This window comes from Macaca fascicularis, chromosome 17, assembly GCF_037993035.2.
Source record: "Macaca fascicularis isolate 582-1 chromosome 17, T2T-MFA8v1.1".
In the NCBI taxonomy this organism is placed as follows: Eukaryota; Metazoa; Chordata; class Mammalia; order Primates; family Cercopithecidae; genus Macaca; species Macaca fascicularis.
Window position 1 is genome coordinate 27655298 of NC_088391.1, and position 20636 is coordinate 27675933.

General features: G+C 41.0%; 1 protein-coding gene and 2 long non-coding RNA genes across 25 annotated transcripts in view; 1 reads left to right on the forward strand and 2 right to left on the reverse strand.

The window, feature by feature from the left end:
• The window catches only part of RCBTB2 (RCC1 and BTB domain containing protein 2), a 44567-nt gene extending 38689 nt beyond the window's left edge, over window positions 1-5878 (reverse strand). For 19 of the 23 annotated variants that reach the window (XR_012426950.1, XM_074022023.1, XM_005585840.4 and 16 more), the window contains exon 1: window positions 5826-5878. The gene's annotated coding sequence lies outside the window, so the exon portion shown is untranslated. Of the gene's footprint in view, window positions 1-5458; window positions 5553-5825 lie in introns of those variants that run through there. The other 4 variants (XM_005585837.5, XM_074022021.1, XM_074022010.1 and 1 more) reach the window with 1 other exon arrangement.
• The window catches only part of LOC135968107 (uncharacterized), a 65689-nt gene continuing 50618 nt past the window's right edge, over window positions 5566-20636 (forward strand). Inside the window, exon 1 of the long non-coding RNA XR_010582588.2 lies at window positions 5566-5668. This is a non-coding gene — a long non-coding RNA (uncharacterized lncRNA). The remainder of the gene's footprint in view (window positions 5669-20636) is intronic.
• Window positions 8045-17652, reverse strand: LOC141408984 (uncharacterized). The gene is made up of 2 exons (XR_012426952.1): window positions 17253-17652; window positions 8045-10799 (listed from the first exon to the last, which is right to left on the reverse strand). It is a non-coding gene; the product is annotated as an uncharacterized lncRNA (long non-coding RNA).

The following is a 20636-nucleotide window of genomic DNA, read 5'->3' on the forward strand; positions in this document are numbered from 1 at the left end:
GCATAAGATCATCTCACACGATCTTATGGGATGACAGGAAGATTATCTTACTATGTGTTACTTTATTAGTTTTTCCCTTATATGTTTGTTTTGGGATATATGACTTGGCTCATATATATATGATATATAGTTATTTATATTAAAAGGTGCTTTGTTCTTTGCAAAACAGTCTCTTATGTATTTCCTCATTTTATTAAAATGTAACCTAAAACTGTTTTTACAGAATCTTACTGTACTAATATCTGCCTTGCAATATAAATAGAAAACAGAATGGTAAGTACCCTCTCCCAGCAGAAGCTCCCACCACTGATCTCTGTCTTTAAAGGTTCCAAATGGGACACTCAGGGGCCAGTATTTCAAGTCTGTACAAAAGTAATGTTTCAAAGCCAAATATATATCAAGTAAGGTAATCTGTCACATGACATTTCCTATTTCAGCTGCTTTCCTAATTGTATGGCTCAATAATTTATTTTTAAAGTATCCCTGTTTGGGGCAGATAACTCCTTATTTCTATATATTCTATGCTGAGAGTTTTATCTACACTCTTAAAAACTATGCAGTTGAAGACTACTGAACAAGGGGACACTCTTTTGATAATGTGATAAACACGTTCATTCTTAATCTTCACATAAAGTCAAATAATTCATTTCCCTGTGTAAAACATAAAACAGGCAGGTTGTACCTATTATTTTTGGTAAAGTAATCAGTATTAATCAGTGTATCTGCTACACAATGTGTTATATTACTTGGTAATACCTCTGACCTAAAAAATGAGTTAAGCTGCTTATGGGACATAGGTTCATTTGCCTAATTCATTCAACAAATATTAATTCAGTGCCTGCAGTAGGCACTGAATTGAAAGCAAATACATGAGAGAAAACAGAATAACGTAGAGCAAAACAATATCCAGCTCTTAGGGGCTTGTGTCCACATTACCCCAACCCAATGGTAGGTTTTAAGTGCTGATATTTTGCAGTTAATCAGGGGCTTCTAAATGCTAATAATTCTTCTTTAGAAGTGATTCCAGAAGAAGCGGTGAAAAAGAAATAGTAATTCCTGTAGAGAAGTCCCAGTGTTACATATTTTAAAATTCAACTTAATGAGATCAACTCCAAAGCTATGCTTGAGAAACACATTAATATTTTTTAGTGTATGTGCTGCCGAAGCGAGCACGAGAAACACATTAATATTTTTTAGAATTATCTCAATATAGAACTCTATGCTTAAAATTATCCCATCTGGGTGGGCAACACATTTGATGATGCTTTTATAATCAAAAGAAACAGAAAATTAAATAATATCTATGTCTTTTAGGGTACCAGCATGCAGTTTACAGCATCAATGTGTTAATGAGCTGCAGACCACATAAATTTCAATAGGATAATGATGGTTCCCAAATATATGCTTAGGTGAGTCATTAGATAGTATCTTTAATAGCTTTTTAAGGGTCATCATCAAGTTATAAATAATATAAATACATATACAATAATAAAACATGATCCCAATTTTCACTTGCAAAAAAGGATAATGTTAGCTGCAATGTTAGCTCCACTTAAATGAGATGTCTAAAATCAATGACAAATAACAGTAAAATACCCACATGGCTAATTAAAATGGAACAATTATAAACAGTATGGACAAAACTAAAACACTAAAAGCATAACTAAAACTAGCACACAACCTCAGAGGAAATGATATTGCCATATGTTCATGAAAAACAGAAAACTGTTGTGTAGAATACAGAAACACTGTTGCTATTTTAATTATTTGTTTTTTTAAAAAGTTTTCCAAATTTCAACAAGAGTGATGAGTCAGATCTTCAGTACAAAGCAAAGCAGTATTTAATTGAAAAGATTACTGAGCTTGACAACTTCAGTCTTTTCAGCCACACACAGCGAAAGTGTCATTTTCAAATATGAAAAATAATCAACACAAATGATAAAAATATTTTTAAGTTGTTATATTAACTAATGTGAGTTGAGACTTGAGATCTCATTTGTAAATCCATTTTAAATCTAGGTCCTTATAGATTTAATCCAATTTTTCAAAAAAAAATCTTAACACGCCTGTTACAGAGATCCTAATTGTTAAAGATCTTTGACCCACAGCATACCTATCCCTTCAACATGGCAGGCCCTCTTGGCCTTGGCTCATTTCCACTTGAGATTGGTTTTGTTCAGTATTATATACATGCATACATGCAGCATAATACAGGAAATATTATAATGCACTCAAAATTTGCTTTATTCACATACTATCTCCTACCGGTACTTGTTAGCTCAAAACATCTTCCATAAGAGATATTAGCTCAGGCCAATTAGCAAGGCTGAAGACATAAAAGAAACTCACTCTAATGTCAGATTAATGCTGAAAAATTATTATGGTTTAAGTTTCCTGGAAACCTTCACGTTGTTAGAATGTGATCACCATGTGAACTGGACACATGTTCCTTCCAGACAATGAAAGCTCGAAGTATCATCTTAGCCTTCCATTGATGGACATTATCAATATCCCTTACCAGGAGGCAAGCTATCCACTCCTTTGAAGTAAAATCTTCATGTGGACCTCTCTTTCAGTCTTTAACAAGAGTCCTTAATGTCACTCTGTAACCCCAATAATTCCTGGTCTCCAATCTCCCTTTTCCTGGACAATTTTAACCTGTAGCAATATTTATTTATTTATTAGATGGGGTTTTACTCTATTGCCCAAGCTGGAGTGCAGTGGTGTGATCATGACTCACTGCAGCCTCAACCTTCCCAGCTCAAGTGATCCTCTCACTACAGCCTCCCAAGTAGCTGAAACTACAGGTGTGTGCCACCACACCTGGCTACTTTTTGTTTGTTCGTTTGTTTTTCTGTAGAGACAAAGTTCTGCCATGTTGTCCAGGCTGGTCTCTAACTCCTAGGCTCAAGAAGATTTGACTGCCTCGGTCTCTCAAAGTGCTGAGATTACAGGTGAGCCACCACGCCCAGCCTGCTTTGTAATAATTTAAATCCAAGTAAACCTCAACAGTAGCAGTATCTTGGGGCATTTAAATTTCACTTTAATCAACTGATAAAACCAAACTTGAATACGACAATTTTGTAGGGCATAAGCAAATTCCATGGATTCCTTACATTTATGGTCCTAGACTAATAATATTTTGGTGTTTGAACACCAAATATTTGTAATCTATATAAGTAAAAAACATGAGGGGAAACACACTTTACTTTCTAACATTATTCCTCTCCATCACCCTCTTTCTCTAAGCCTTTTTTAATTATGGATTGAAATTTAGTTAGGTTTATCTGGTTCATTCCGATACCTCTAAGAGAGGTCATTTAATACCTTATAGCATAATATCACACCGGGTGATTTAAGCTCCTCTCCTACACAGTTTCAAAAACAGAAAAGCAACGAACATTCTTAAAAAAGATCTTCACCAGTCATCCACAGTCAGAGGGACATTTGGAAGCAATCGCAAAAAACGGTGGAGACAACATACAGTTTTTCTCAGCACAATTTACATAGTTGTCTGGCTAGTCTCTTCCTTGTAAAAGTCCAGTGTCTTCATTTGATGTGCTAAGTTAAACTGTAAACTCCTGAATAATTTGAACTCTTATTTGGGAAAAAAATGTTTTTTCACCTATATACTATAAAAAAATGGTGACGTTTATCACAAGGGTCATGCTGTGGGTTCCCATAAAAGACACTGTAGAGCGTGATAAAGAACGTTTTCTCCCAGAAGAACATTTATCTCCAAAACCCAGTTCTCCATGTTAAACATCACCTTTGGTTTATCCTTCAGACTCACCATACCCATGATGTTTAAAATTGCAACCCATACCTGCACTCCCAATTCCCTTTCTCTGTTCTCCTTTTTCATAGCGTTTGTAATTTTCTAACCGAATAAGCAAATATGGTTTTTATCATTCTTTGCTAGAATGTAAGCTCCAGAGGGAAGGAATCTTTGTCTGTTTTGTTCACTGATATATCCCAAGCACCAAGGACAGGACCTGACAGAAAATAAACTTTTGTTGAATAAGTGAATGAATCTATGTTGAGTTCAGTACAAAAATATCTCTGGAGTAAGTTAGTTTCCCATTTTACTTCCACAATCAACAAATACCTTCTGAGCTTCAATTACGGTGGAGGTAGATTGATCATACCCTTACAAATACATAATATCAGACGGTGATTAAGTGCTACAAAGCCAAACTAGCAGTACAAGAGTTTGGAGAGCCAGCCATTTTAGGTGAGGTAGTCACCTCTCTGAAATGATGGCAATTGTTTCAAGACTTAAACGAAGTTCTGTGCCATGCAGGCTTGGGAGGAGAGGGAAAGTGAGCATTGAACATACTGGAAATATCAAATGCAGAAGCCCTGGGGTGAGGGTCTGCTTGGCGAGCCCAGCAAGAACAATAAGGCTTGAGTGGTGGAAGTGCGGCATGCAAGAACCTATCATTCTTGTTGCTTTCACCTGCTGCTTAATAATACGCATGTGCTGTCTAGCAGGAAATAAAGAGATTACATTTCAGCCAGAGTACTCATTCTCTGAGCCTAAATGGCTCTTCCAGCCCCCAAATCTGTATCACCACATCATATAAGATTACAACGCACACAGTAATGACATTGTTAGAAACTCTTCACGGTAGCCTCAGCAGTCACGAAACTGACTTAACTAGGACCCCCGTCTAGTAAGGTATAAAGCCCAGCAGGAACACAATACTAGGAAGGTGCAAACCCAGGAGGCTAAATAAACGTTAAACAGTGACTGTCACTTTCGAGTGTGGGGGAAAGAGCAATGATCCAGAGCACTGTTTGTGAACTCAACCACTTTTATTCAGCTCTAACAAGGTAAGTCGCCAAGCGCGGTACAAAGTAGCTCCACGAAATGCATTTTGTTTTAGTCCTGGCCTCGAACTGTTGCAACATTTTATGTCATTTTTGCAAAGAACAAAAGCAAAAAGTTCATTCTAAATTCGCCTTCCAACTCAGTTCTTTCTCCGCCAAGACAGAGCGCTTGGAAAGTTTTCAATGTCTGAAAACCTCTATTTCCAGGGCTGAGCAGATCAGTCATGTTGCGGCTTAAGACGCTCGGCGATTTCTTCCCCTCCCTCCACAGTTCCAAAACAGCTTCGCCTAACAAAGTCAAACTTTCCACGCTATTCCTGGACATCAGGACCAAATGTCGAAAGCATATACTACCACTGAGTTAACGAGCCGGTCTGGGGCCCGGGACCTGTGGTACTAGATTTATGGGACTGGAGCCTAGGGGTCGAGGCGACAGAAATGAAAACATCAGCAAACTATGCAGTGCTGCGAGTTGGTTATGTAGGCGAAACTCCGGGCAGGACGCTCCCCCGGGACCCGTGACGGCCCCCTCCCCCGCCCCAGTCGCACCGGACGCGGGAGCTTAAGTTGAGAGCGGCCTCTCGGCAGGTGATCACCCTGGAATGACGCCAAACGGGACCCCTACCAGAGGACTCGCGCATGCGCAGCGCAGCCTGGGCCGGCGCCTCGGCAGGATGTAGTCCCAGAGCAGCGCGCCGGACCCACGCCAGCGAAATTGCGCATGCGCAGGGCAATCTCTGCCCGCGGCCTGGGCTGGGGTGTAGCTCCAGAACCTAGCCTCCAGCTCCCGCCAGCAGGTTTACGCATGCGCGGCGACGCCTAGGCCTGTGGCACGGTAGTGGCTCTACTCCCCTGGGCCCCTCAGCGTTTTCTGGCGGGGAGGTCGGGCCGCAGGGCGGGGAGGGATGGCCTGCCCCAGGGGTACCTGACAGCATCCCACGTCACGGCCGCGATCCCCCTCGGCCTCCCACACCACTCCTCCACCCTCTTACCTCCGCGCAGGCCGGAGCCTCGTCCGCTCCGCCTCCTGGGTAGCGGTTACTGCACGGTCAGGGGCCCTGCGCCGCGACGAGTTGGCGCCTCCCCCTGAAACGGCCCGGCCTCGGCGGGGTGCGCTCGGGTGCCCGACCGACAGGGAAAGGAAGGGAGCGCAGACGAGGGGAGGGGGCTGGCGACGGCGCCTCGCCCCTCCTCTCCTCCCTGGGCTGCCCACCGCCGCCCCTCCCCTTTCTCGCAGACGCCCCCTCCCCTCGTAGTTGACCCCCGGGAGTGGACGCCGCATCTCCAGCTGGGGCCGTCTCAGCTTTTCCAGGGAATCCCTCCGTGGGTCACCCCCACCTTCTCAAGGGTTATGTTCTCGCAAATCTTGGGAATTTGTGGATACCCGTTCTAGAAGAATGAGGCGTGTGTGATGCTGAGAGCAACCTTTTCCACAGCCCCTCTCCTCCAGCCTGCCCCAGCTTTTCTTCTAGTGGTGGCCCCTCCATCTGGGAGCTCCGACGTTTTCACCCCATTGCTTTGGGGCGGAAGTCCTGTAACCCCCTATAGTACAAATGCTGAAATAATGAGGGATGTGTGCTGGGGGGTTCGGTGGGGGTGACCTCAGTTACCTTGGGGCCAAGGGCTTCAGTAACAGCCACCTTCTCCCCTTATTATTATAATATTTTGCAGTAATTTATTATATCACACTGCACTTCTGTTGGCCTTTGTAGATTTAAGTGAAATGCAGCACAACTTTGCAATGTGCAATAATTTCTTCCACTGCACTACACTTAAATTGACGTGAGTGGGTTTTGGTAAAATGCTCAACAGTTAAATGTTATTAGCTACTCCTATGAAGTAAGCTGCTTGCTCTTATACTGGCTGTTTCATGAGGACACTGGTTCCTCTCCAGTGTAGAGCCAAAAGTAGTAAAGCCAGATAGAAAAACTGAGATTCCAAACCACAGTGACCGTGTCAGTCTGTTTCGTCTGGCTTTTGCCATTTCTTCGGAAAAACATCATTCTGAAATGTGTAACTGCCTTTCTGCTACAGACGGCAGACATTTATCTCCACTCTCTGAGCATAGCCCACTGAGCCTCACAAGGAGGCGCGCAAGATGGTATACAGGTATTTCTCCTAGAGCTCTAAATAGAAGAAAAAGTAAGTATACATTCACAGGACGTTGCAGAGACAGTACAGAGAGGCATCGTGTGCCTGCCCCAAGTTTCCCATTGGTTACATCTTATCAATGAAAGAAATTTATGAGTTAAACATGTTTGCTCTCAGAAAAAGCTCACTTCAGTGATGATAGCTGGCTTTTTTTTTTTTTTTAAGCACCTATTGTGTGCCGGGAGCTTTATCTTATTTGGAGCTCACAATAATCTTATAAAGCAAGGATTATCCTTACTTTACAGATAAAGCAACTCAGGCCCCAAGAGATTAAGTTTATCATCAGCAGCCATGGCAAGATCTGTTTGCCTTGCACACTTGGTCTTTTCCACATTATGAACAGCTGAAGTTCATGCAGGCCTTACACTGTGCTTCAGGTGAAGCCTGACAATTAGCTAACGATAAAAACATGTCTTAGTGTTTTGAAAACTGTGATATTATCTCAGAAGTTAAAACTTTTAAATATACCTATAAAAGAATGTGTTTCACTAAAGATTTCAATTTTATGTGAGTCCAACAGTTTTTTCCAGGGTGGTCAAAGTTTAGAGTAAGAGGTAAAAATGTCTCAATCACATATAAGTTTCCTTCAAAATTTTTGGATAATTTGGTCTACTAAACTTCACTGTATTGCTGAATTCAGTAGACTAAAAAATTGGACTCTTGAGAGAGTACAGGTTAGTATTTCAGGAGTTAAAGTTCCCATCACCACATCTCCCAAGTTTACCTACATCTGGACCTGTGCACTCTCTATTCCCTTCCGTTACTGGGAATGAGCTGTGCATGCTCTTATTTAAGTTCAACTCTTCCACCTTTGTATTAGATCCTGTCTTCCTTACAGTCTCAACTTTTTCACTCGGGTAGTTGTCAGCTCTCAATCCTACATTATTAATTTTTATCTCTATGCTGGATCTTTCCCATAAGCATATTCATATTGTGCAACATTTGCCTATCTTTTAAAAAGTTCCTTGATTACGTGTTTCTTCCAACGTATTCTCTGGTCTCTTCCAAAATGTCTTAAAAGAGTCATTTATGCTCACTGTATCCTCATCCCCTCCTCCAATTTTTCTTTTCCTTTCTTTTGTGTTTTTTTTTTTTTTTTTTTTGGAGATAGAATCTCGCTCTGTTGCCCAGGCTGGAGTGAAGTGGCTCAGTCTCAGCTCACTGCAACCTCTGCCTCCCAGGTTCAAGTGATTCTCATGCCTAAGCCTCCAAAGTAGTTGGGACGACAGGTGTGTGCCACCATGCCCAGCTGATTTGTGTATTCTTAATAGAGATGATGTTTCACCATGTTGGCCAGGCCAGTCTTGAGCTCCTGACCTCAGGTGATCTGTCCGCCTCAGCCTCCCAAAGTGCTGAGATTATAGATGTGAGCTACCATGCCTGGCCCTCCTATTCATTCTTAAATCTATTTCAGCCAGGCTTTTGCTCCTACCCCTCCGTTGAAACTCCTCTTGGCAAAGTCACCAATGACGTCAGAATTGCTAAATCAGTGGTTCCTTTTCCATCATCTCACTTGAACTATCAGCAGCATTAGAAACAGTTGCTTACAGCCGCTATGTTGAAGCATTCACCTTCTTCCCGTGGCCTTCAGGTGGCCCCTGTCTCTTGGTTCATCCACCTCACTAGCAGCTTCATTGGCTCATCCTCCACTTCACCAGCCATTGGCATGCCTAGAGTTTGGTTCTTGGACTTCTCTATCTTCTCATTCCCTTAGCAATTTTATTTCAAGACATGTTTTTTTGTATTCAGCCTGGGGCCGTTCCTTCTCCACCCAACCCTCCATGTCCTGCCACTTCTTATGTCCTAACAAGTTCATGACATTACTTTCGTGAAACTGGGAGCCCTTGTCCTTTTCCAGCCCACAATGGGGACCCAGCTGCAATAAAAGTCTTCCCTTTCTTCCCTTTTTTAACCCCTCCAGTTACTTCTGCTTTGGGGTATCTTTAAGCCTTCTTTAGTTATCCAAAATCAGAGGAATTCATCTTGCTTTTTTCTTTTCAGGTATACAGGCACCAAGGCCCTAATCACAAGAAAAGTTGGATGGGGCCATCTTTTGACTTTTTCTTGGAAATTCAGAAAGTCTAGTTATGTTTCAGGGAAGAGGAAAATGTTCTTTCTTTCCTCTTTGAGTCTCTAGAACAAAAATTTAGCACCAGTAAATTTCTACATCAGTCTGCTTGTTACAGATTGAATGCATGAATGAATGACTGCAAGCAGCCTGCACTTTGGTGCCGTATGTGCCATTGATTAGGTAAATGACCTTGGGTAGCACCTTAGTTTTCTAGAACTTAAATTCCTTGAGACTTCATTAAATTGGTGCACTGCCCAGCTCTGCGTTTTGTAGAGATATCAGTCACACTGCACCTTTACTGATACATGCTGTTACCATGCTGTATAGCATTGTGCATCTCAGCATGGTATTAGAATTGGCATTAGAATACAAAAGTGATAAAGATGATAATAGGCACATATACACTTACTGTGGCAATACTGAAAGAATGACAAAATACAAGAGGTGATCAAAGAAGGCTTTCCAAAACAGATAACTTTAGCATTAAGTTTTTAGTGTGGGCTGGGTGCAGTAGCTCATGCCTGTAATCCCAACACTTTGGGAGGCAGAGATGGGTGGATCACTTGAGGTCAGGAGTTCTTGATCAGCCTGGCCAACATGGTGAAACCCCATCTCTGCTAAAAATACAAAAATTAGCCAGGCATGGTGGTGGGTGCCTGTAATCCCAGCCACTCGGGAGGCTGAGTCAGTGTGTATATAAGTTAGCTAAGAGAACAAAGGTCAGGGATGAAAGTGTTAGGGAAGGGAAGTATTCTAAGTAGAATAAGAAATGTGATGTGTTTGAGAATTATAAATTGCTCAGTAAGGCTGAAACAAAGGCTATATGGAGGGAATAGGGCAACGGGAGGAGATTAACCATTCATTCATGAATGGACACTAGGAATGATTCTGTATCTCGACAATTGTGAATAATGCTGGAGTGAACATGGGAGCGCAGATCTCTCTTCAACGTACAGATTTCATTTTCGTTGGACATATACTCAGTAGTGAGACTGCTAAAAATAGTCCTATTTTTAATTTTTTGAGGACTTCTGCACTGGTTTTCGTAATGACTGTACTAATTTACATTCCCATCAACAAAGGTTCCCTTTTCTCCACATCATTGCCAACACTTGTTATTTTTCATCTTTTTTATAATAGCCATTTTTACAGGTGTGGGATGGTATCTCGTCGTGGCTTTAATTTGCATTTCCCTGATGATTAATGATGCTGAACTTTTTTTCATCTACTTGGCCATTTGTATCTCTTCTTTGAGAAATGTTTATTCAGATGCTCTGCCCATTTTTAAATTGGGTTGTTTTCTTGCTATTGAATTGTTTGAATTCCTTACATATTTTGGATATTAATGCCCTAACAAATGTATGGTTTGCAAATATTTTCTCCAACGTGCTAGCTTTTGTCTTCACTCTGTTGATTGTTTTCTTTGCTGTAGAGAAGATTTATAGTTTGATGTAATTCTGTTTGTCTATTTTTGCTTTAGTTGCCTGTGCTTTGGGGTCATCTTCAAAAAAATCATTGCCCAGAACAATGTCATGGAGTTTCCCCTATGTTATAGTAGTTTTATAGTTTCAGTCCTTAAGTTTTAAGTCTTTAATTCATTTTTAGTTGATTTTTGTATTTGGTGTGAGAAAAAGGTTTCATTTCATTCTCCTGCATAGGGATATCCAATTTTCCCTACACCATTTTTTTTGAAGAGACTGTTCTTTCCCCATTGTGTTCACAGCCTTGTCAAAAATCAATCAACCTTAAAAAAAAAAAAAAAAGACAATTCTGTCATTTGTGACAACATGGATGAACATGGAGTTCATTAAGTAAAATGCCACATGATCTCATTCACATATGGAACCTTAAAATGTTGAACTCATAGAAGTTGACAGCACAATGGTGGTTATTAGGCACTGGGACTGGGGAGGATCAGGGAGATATTGGTCAAAGAATAAAAAATTTCAGTTAGGTAGGAAGAATAAGTTCAAGATACCTACAGTACAATAGGGTGATTGTAGTTAATAACAATGTTTTGTATATTTACAAATTGCCAAGAAAGTAGATGTTAAATGTGCTCAGCAGACACACACAATGATAAGTATATGAGGTAATGCATTTATTACTTAGCTTGATTCAGCCATTCCATAATGTATCCATATATCAAAAGATCATGTTATATACCATAAATATATAGAATTTTGTTAATTAAAAAATAAATTTTTAAAAATTAATAGTTTAAAATAGCTTTTTTTTTTTTTTTTTTTTTTGAGATAGAGTCTCCTTCTGTTGCCCAGGCTTGAGTGTAGTTTCATGATCTCAGCTCACTGCAACATCTGCCTTTCAGGTTCCAGTGCTTCTCCTGCCTCAGCCTCCCAAGTAGCTGGGACTACAGGCGCACCACCAGACCCAGCTAATGTTTGTATTTTTAGTGGAGATTAGGTTTCACCATGTTGGGCCCTTGGGAGTCACGCCCTCCAAACCATAGTCTCATCAGACGGGTTTTATTTAGTGCTACATAACATGACCTACTTTCCAACCTGACTCTGGCATAATATCACATGATAGATAAGGAAGGAAATCAAAATATTTTAACCCTAAATATATTTTCTTTGCCATATCTTGAAGTAGTCCTGCAAATGGAAAATCAATATTCTAAAGAGAATCCCCTTCCTTCTCTCTCCTTTTTCTTGTTTGAGGAGAGAATTACCTCTGATAAGAAACTTTTATAATCTATTCTCTCTGATGCCTGCTACCTGGAGACTTCATCTGCATAATGAGAACCTTGGTCTCTACAACCCCTCATCTTAACCCAGACATCCCCTTCTATTAGTTCTATTTGCATAATGGAAACCCTGGTCTCCACAACCCCTTATCTTAACCCAGACATTCCTGTCTATTGATTCTAAGGCTTTAGGCAACAATTTAACTCTTTCAACCTATTGCCAATTAGAAAAACTTTGAATCTACCTATAACATGGAAGCCACTCCTTCCAGTTGTCCCATCTTTCTGGACGAAACCAATATACCCCTTACATATATTGATTGATGTTTTATTTCTCCCTAAAATGCATAAAACCTAGCTGTATCCTGTATCCTGACCACCTTGGGCACATATTCTCACAATCTTCTGAGGGTTGCGTCATGAGCAATCTGTCACTCATATTTGGATCAGAATAAATCCCTTAAATTTTTTACAGAGTTTGACTCTTTTTGTCAACATTACAATTATTGGCAACTTAAGTCATTTTTGCCCCATCCTACAGGTGAGATAGTGAAGACTTAGATTAGGTAACTTGCCTAAGGTCACATAAGTAGTAAGAGGTGGAACTAGGACTCAAATCCATCTTCGATTTCCATCTGGAGCTTTTCCACTGGACCATGTGGCCTCTTTCCAAATTAGAGGTAAAGGTAAATGGGCCAGATAATAGAAGGCCTTGTCAATGTAACAGCAAGATGTATCATAGGATCTAACAAAGGATTTTAAGCAGGAGGACAACATGATGGCTCACCGTCATGCCAATGGGGAGAAGGGTGATCTGGGAGCCACGGAAACCACTTGAAGACACTATTACATCAACCCTGGCAGGAAACCAGCTCTCCTTGAACTCAATGTGACAGTGGCATGGGCTTAAAGAGAGAGGAGAACATGGATTTGAGAAAATTTTAGGAGTTGAAATTAGCAAGACTAGATATAAAGAGTAGAAAAGGGCCAGGTGTGGTGGCTCACACTTGTAATCCCAGCACTTTGTGGGGCTGAGACAGGAGGATGATTTGAGGCCAGGAGTTCAAGACCAGCCTGGGCAACACACTAAGATCCTGTCTCTACACACACACATAGAGAGAGAGAGAGAAAAGAACTTAATGGGATGTGGTCTCATGTCTGTAGTCTCAGCCACTAGAGAGGCTGAGGTGGGAGGATCACTTGAGCCCAGGAGTTCAAGGCCACAGAGCCTTGATTGTGCCACTGTATTCCAGCCAGAGTGACAGAGTTTTCGAAACCCCACAACTCAAAAAATAAATAAATAAATAAATAAAAGTAGATGTGCAACACTTGCAGGGAATAAAAAAAGAATAAAAAATAATGTGAACTTAGTAAATCACTTAATATTCTCAGGGCCTCAAAAATCTTTACCTTTAAAAATGGAGGATTAGACTTAGTGTTTCCTTAATATTTTAAGATTTTTGCAAAGCCAACTAATACCAAAGCGTGATAAAGATTGCACATTTTTTGCATATTGAGTAGGAAAAATATACTAAATAAAATGTAACAAATAGAAACTAGCAATAATTTTAAAAATATATTGTACAATTACCAAGATTGGGTTCCTTTCAGTGATGTAAATATGATTCAGTGTTAAGAAATTGATTAATATATTCCTCCATAATAATAGGCCAAAGGAATAGAAATGTTTTAACTGATGATGAGAAAAATATTTGATTAATAGTCTGTAGTCATTTTTGATCAAAGAAATCTTTAGTAAGTGGCTACATATGCTGAAAGCTAGGTTCGTGCTTAATGGTTATAAATCAAAAATAAAATTCTAAGCCCCTCAACCATCTGAATGGACCCCTACTGTTGGCCAAGTGCACTCCAAGTTAACCTGAAAACCTAGTTCAGGCCATGATGGGAAGGAGGAGTCAGACATGCCTCCTTATACCCTCCTCCCTTTTGGAATTCAGGAAAAGCTAGCCAGAATTAACATTAACACATACCTTAACTCTGATAAGAAACATTTATAATTGTTAAATCAAGTTTAGCTTAAAGCTGCCTTCTTACATATTTTAAGTTTGGCCTAAAGGTTTTTCTGTACATCATGAATTATAACAAGTAGAGGTGTATATGGAATACTATGCAGCCATAAAAAAGGATGAGCTCATGTCCTTTGCAGGGACATGGATGAAACTGGAAACCATCATTCTCAGCAAAGTAACACAAGAAAAGAAAACCAAACACCTCATGTTCTCACTCATAAGTGGAAGTTGAACAATAAGAACACATAGACACAGGGAGGGGAACATCACACACTGGGGCCTGTTGGGGATTGGGGGACTGGGGGAGGGCTAACATTAGGAGAACTACCTAATGTAAATGACAAGTTGACGGGTGCAGCAAACCAACATGGCACATATATACCTATGTAACAAACCTGCACGTTGTGCACATGTACCCCAAAACTTAAAGTATAATGATAAAAAATAAATTTAAAAAAAGAAAAAAAAAACAAGTAGAGGTGTAAACAAACTGTAGCCTACAATTGTGCCAATCACTGAGTTTTCCAAAATCTGATTTCCTTGAATGTACCCTTCATAGTTCCCTCAAATTGGTGTGATTGGATCTAGAGTCTTGGTTAGATTCAGGTTCTATTTTTTTGGCAAGATGAATTCCTAGATGGTGTTGTGTCCTTCCACCAGGAGGCATATAATGTTGGGTTGTTTCTTTCTGTGATATTGGTAGTTGTTAGTGCTCAATACCTAGATCCATTAACTCAGCAGATATTGGAAATGGTCCTAACCCTATCACTTTCATCTTCATTTATTAGCTGACATGCTTTTATAAAGGGAAACCTTCCTCAATGATTTGATTTCCTAATGACATAGGAAAAGCATGATAAGCATTTGATTCTGTCTCCTAATTTGTCAGTTTTTGTAATAATTTTATAATAATGGGTTGGACATTAGCAGTCTGCAATGGCCACTAATTGAGTTTGTTTGTTGGTTTGGTTGTGAATTCATGAATTTAAGCTTATTTTATTGCCCACAGGACTCTGCTTTTTGTGACAATCACAGAGGAGTAAGTCTGGCTTGTCTGAGACAGTCATATCAATTCATTCTCACTTCACAGTGTCTGGGGTGGCCATGTGACTGGTCCTAGCCATAGACATTTTGATAGGGACGGGGACAGAGAAATTCTAGGCAAAGAAGGGCAGGTCCCTGGTGAAGCCCCATCTCAAGCTGAAAAGCCTGAGACTGCAGCCCAAAGTTAGAACTTACACCACTGTTTCCCTGCTCGAATATTGCCTTTTCCAAAGCATCTATGGCCCCACCCTGCCCCCCATCCTGTGCCTATAAAAACCCTAGGCTCAGCTGGCAGAGAGAGGAGAAGCAGCTGAATGTCAGGGACTATGACTGGACATCAGAGAGAAGTGGCCTGACTTCAGAAGGACAGCTTGATGGTGTAACTTTGGAGAAGAATCTGACTGGAGACTGCCAGACTTCAGGGGAAGATTACCTTCGTGTCTTGTCACCTTTTCAGCTCCCTCTCTTAGTGATGATCACTTTCATTGTCAATAAAATCCATGCATTTACCATCCTTCAATTAATTCATGAGACCTAATTTCTCCTGGATGCTGGACTAGAGCTCGGGAGCCATGAGTGAGGATACAAAAAAGCTGTCACACTTGCCCTTTGCCCTCACTGGCAGAAGGCAGTCGCCTCATATGAAAAGGCAGAGGGCCCACTGAACTGTTAACACTCAAGTTGTCTGTGTATAGCAGGCAAAGCTAAAAGGGCACTGTAGCACTGCCTCTGGGGTTTCAGGGGTTGCAGGCACCCCCACCAGCCCCCCAGATGCTGCCACAGGGCCTGCACAGAGTTCACTCCGGCCAGCACCAAAAAGCACTCACCCTGGCTCCTGCTCACCTATGTGCTGCCTCCCATGAGGAGTGGAGTGCAGCAAATCCAGGTGAGTGGAGTTCACTCCTGCTGGCACAGAAGCAGCCGGCTAGTTCCAGCACCCGTGCACTCCAGTTCCTGCCCCGTTTGCTCGCATGCTGCCTCCCTCAAGGGGTTGAGAGCTTGTGGACTGAGTAAACAAGACAGCCCCTTTGCAAGTCCCACGAAGGGGTCAGGTAAATATCATGCTTCAATTTCATACAAGGAAGTCCACTAGGAAGCTTCTGAAAACACACGCCCACCTACCTACCCAGCTGCCACCTCCTTCCCTTCCTGCTTTTTTTATGTTGTCACATGAGGACTTGTTTGGAGAGGTGCTGCTGATTGGAACATCCCAATGGATACATGTGACACAAATGCACAATTGTGAACACTAATACTGCAGAGTTTTTGACAGGGAAAGCTGTCTAGGATGTGTTGCTGATAGAAATACAAGTCATAAAAACTATATATGTAAAATTGAACACAAGTGTGTCTATTCACACTGAGACCTGCTTGGAAATACTTAAATACTGAGTGATCATTTCTGAGAGTTGAAATATTGACTAATTTATTTCTCTCTTGTACTTTTATAATTGTTTAAGGTTTAAGTTTTTACATGAATAATAATCTTTTTTAAAAAGTATGATTCCTATTTATCTCATGTTACTTATAATGGTTTTTTTCCCCAAATATATAAGATCTCATAACTGGCATTACATGATTTTTTCCATGGCATGATCATCAACAGGAAATGTTTTAATTCTAGAATAACATTTACTGACAAATATTTTTGGAAACATTTAAGCATTTCCTGATCTGAAAATTTTTGTGATTTTTTTCTTTGTGTAGTTTATTGTTATACTTAATAATGCTTTCTAGTCCAGTGGAACACAGTCATCTTGTCGGAAAAAATACTTTCAGAAAAATATGAGTTTTATAGAGAGACATTTTCTACTCACTAGAAAAATGAAATTAGTACATTTTTCACTTAGTGGTAAAAATGATAAGCAGTCTCCCTTTAGCCTACCTTTAAGAAATTTCAATTTCTTGGATCCATTTAATTCTCCTAAGACACTGCATATTCTTAAAACCAAAAGGATATTTTAAAAAAATCTCTAGGCTTCCAGAATAAAATTGAAAAAAGGTCTTCTTTCTTTTGTTAGTAACTCTTCAAATGGCTGGTCCTGCACAGGGGGTCAAGGCCAGGCTATCACAGTAGACAAAGGAAATAGGCTCAGTGCTGCGTGCCCTGCATTATGAAAGCTGTTGTGACAAATTCAACGTAAGCTATAAACTTACTCTCTGGATCTCATAAAGTCAAGTCAAAAATGCCAGAAAGAAACGTGCGGAGCCAAGGCTGGAGATGAATCTAGAAAGGCAGTTCCTCAAGGGTGTTGATAAATATTAAACAGAGCAGATATGCTCTGGAGGATGACATGAAGGGGACAAGTTGGATGTAGGGAAACAAATAGACATGGTTGAAGGAATCCAGAGGAATTTGAGTGGTGGTTTTGAGATGGAGAGGAGAGGAGAAAGCAGGATTTAGGCAAATACTTACATTGTATAGTCTCTTTGGTCGTTTCTCTCTTGTTTTCGCTTAGCATCATTGGAGTCTTCAGAAGGGTTAAACTGAAAACAAGATTTTTCTCTCCACCCTTGGGTCAGAGCTCTAAAGGAGGAAAAGCTGGCTCCTGGCAGCCAGCATGGAACTTGTAAAACTAAGCCAAGACATCTGCAGATTGTGTTTTGGTTGGACAGATCCACCTCTTCACTTGATGACTGACAGTAGGAATCACCTCCCCATACATGCAGATAAAGATGTGATCCTGACCCCAGTACAAAAACATCAATCCCAGGTCCATACTGGAGCCTTGATATCCTCTCTCTGTTCTCCTTTTAGGGTCTTCAGTGGGGTGGTGTTCCTCACACCCTCACCTTGGAGTGTTCTTGTAACTTCTGGAATGGGCCTGATCATTTTCAGCCTTCCTACAAAACTGGCTCTTCACCCAAATTTCACTTTAGGGAACAGACTGTTCTGAAATCTAGTTGGAGGTCAGTTGAGTCCTTCCTAAGTTTTCTGTGGAACAGCAGAAGCTCAAACCTGATATTGCCATTCCAGTCTGAGTCAACGTGGGTCTGGAGATACTGTAGCAAATCTGCAACCTGGAAGGAAGTTTGGGGCTGTCTCCCCACCAAGCTGTTCAAAATCCAGAATCTCACGTCAGCTTTGGCTCATGAATGCCATCCCAGCTGTGAAATAATCACAATGCATGGGTCAGTGAGAAAGTTTAAGAGCCCCACCTAGAAGAAACGGTATTGAGTCTGTATTATTTAGAACCAGTGTCCATTTAATCCTCTCTCCTGAGATTCCTATCTGGTATGCTAGTTCCTAGCTAGGGTTTGGGGCCTCAGACACAAGTCACTAGAGAAACCTTGGAAACGGATGTATCGTCTCATTTTGCAAGACCTGGTATAATGTTTCTAAAGCTCAGTAGTATAGTCTAAACTGATGATCTCATATACGTGGCAGTGGAATAAGAAACAACATGAACATTTTAAATTTTTTTGTACTTTGAGATAATTACCCTTGTGATGGGTTTGAGGTAAACTCAGCTTTAGGATTTCCAAAATTAAAATTGAGAGAGAGGTCTATAGAAAATTTCTGACCCTATCCCCTGGAGCTATGCAGCCTGGGGTATGGCCCGTGGGACTGAAACCCTGTCCCAACAGCACCACCCAAACGGCTGTTGATTCTATTCCCAGGGGACTTCTCAAGTCATTTGTAGAAGGAGAAATGAAGAGTAAGACAGGCAAATTTGGAGGCGATTATCAGTCAATAGTTTACAACAGGGCTGCCAAGTAGGCAGGACCTACACTATTGAGAAACCGGGAAGACGCAATGCAATGCTCCGGGCTCTGTGGCTATGCCCCATGCTCTCTTCTATTTACTTTTCACCTCAACCCACTTCTATTTCTGATCTCTTTCCACAAGATTGACAGGTCTTTCTTTCGGACTTCTCTTTGATTAGGATTTAGCTTTTCCTTGGCTCACTAGGGGTTTCAATGTCCTAGAATGCTTTCCCAGCACACCCCTGTATCTCAGCATTTTCCATAGCAGTCTGTCTTTCCTCGTCACCTATGACCCAGCACTGCCACCTACTTCATTCATGGGAATATCCAGGCCCTCATTTAACCAGTCTTCCTAGTTCCCTGTTCCCTTTCCTTCCCCACTAGGACCACTTGAACCACCTCATGGATCAGATATGTCTCCCACATCTTCCAAAAAGCTCAGAGGATTTTCTGCCCCAAAGAGACAATCCTCAGGAAGCCTGCTGGTCCCCTCCCTTTTTCTTTCAGTGTTTGGGACTTGAAGAGGATTATTCTGATGCTTTCTAGGCTCGTCAGAGGATACAGGCCTATGGATCCCTATGAATGCATCCACCGTGAAATGGAGAATTGTGTTTTGAAGATAATGCTAGAAAGCTGACACCACTAAGTCATATAATTCTCTTCTGTTCACAGAATATGATCAAAACTATTTTTTAGATACAAAGTTGATGTTTTTAGCATTGTCCCGCAAACTCCTGTCTCAGTGTATCTCCTTTACCCTCAACTGATTTGGCTTTAGGGTATAAATTAGTGGTAAGACATGTATATGGCAAGTGATTTGATATGCAGAACCATGGCGACAAGAGCTTCTGTTAAGGAGAAAAGGAACTAACATTTATTGAGCGCTATGTACTAGGTACCATGTGCCATTAACCATAGTGATAATGACAATATTGGAGCATGCATATTATGTGTAGGCATTGCTCTAAGCCCTTACATATGACCCATTTTAAGCCTCACAATAACTCCATGAGATGAGCACTGTGTCACTGTCCTCATTTTATAAAAGAGGGACTTAAAGAGGTTGAGTAACTTGTTCAAGATGAACTGAGTACCAAGCCCAGGTCTGTCTGAATCCAGCATGTTTTTATAGTATATTTTTAAAATGGATGAAACTTCCTGTGGATTTAAAACTTTAAAGTTTTAGAAAATGAAGAGCTGAGTCACATGGCATAACTTGGACCTGCTATAGTTAGATAATGATGAGATAAACGAGTTTTGACTGAGATTATCCATATTATCTCAATTTACTACATTTAGGCTATGAATGCAGATTTCAATGGAACTCAAGTGACCATTTCATGAGAATGTATAAATTGCATCCTTCCATTTCATCTGTGTTTATTGCTACAATATCAGAAGGCTTACATGGCTAATTCTATCTTAATATATAACTAGTCTTAATAGAAAATTTCTATTTAAATCCAGTAGGTAAAACACATATACAACCTCTTATTTAAAAAATTAAGGCCAGGCTGGGTGTGGGTGCTCATGCTTGTAATCCCAGCACTTTGGGAGGCTGAGGCAGGTGGATTGCTTGAGGCCAGGAGTTCGAGACCAGGTTGGCCAACACGGAGAAAACGCGTCTCTATTAAAATACAAAAAAATTAGCCGGGCATGGTAGTGTGTACCTGTAATCCCAGCTGCTAGGGAGGCTGAGGCAGGAGAATCGCTTGAACCTGGGAGGTGAAGGTTGAAGTGAGCCGAGATTATGCCACTGCACTCCAGCCTGAACGACAGAGCAAGACTCTGTCTCAAAGAAAAAAAAAAAAAAAAAATTAAGGCTAAGAGCAGTGACTCCTGCCCATAATCCCAGCACTTTGGCAATCCAGTGAGGCCAGGAGTTCGAGAACATCTGGGCAACATAGTGAGACCCCCATCTCTAGCACCTTGGAGTGTTCTTATAATTTCTGGAATGGGCCTGGTCATAACTGGGTGTGGTGGTGCACATCTGTAGTCCTAGCTACTGGGGAGGTGGAGGTCAGGGAGTCACCTGAGCCCAAGAGTTTAAGGCTGCAGTGAGCTATGATCCTCCCACTGCCCTTCAGCCTGG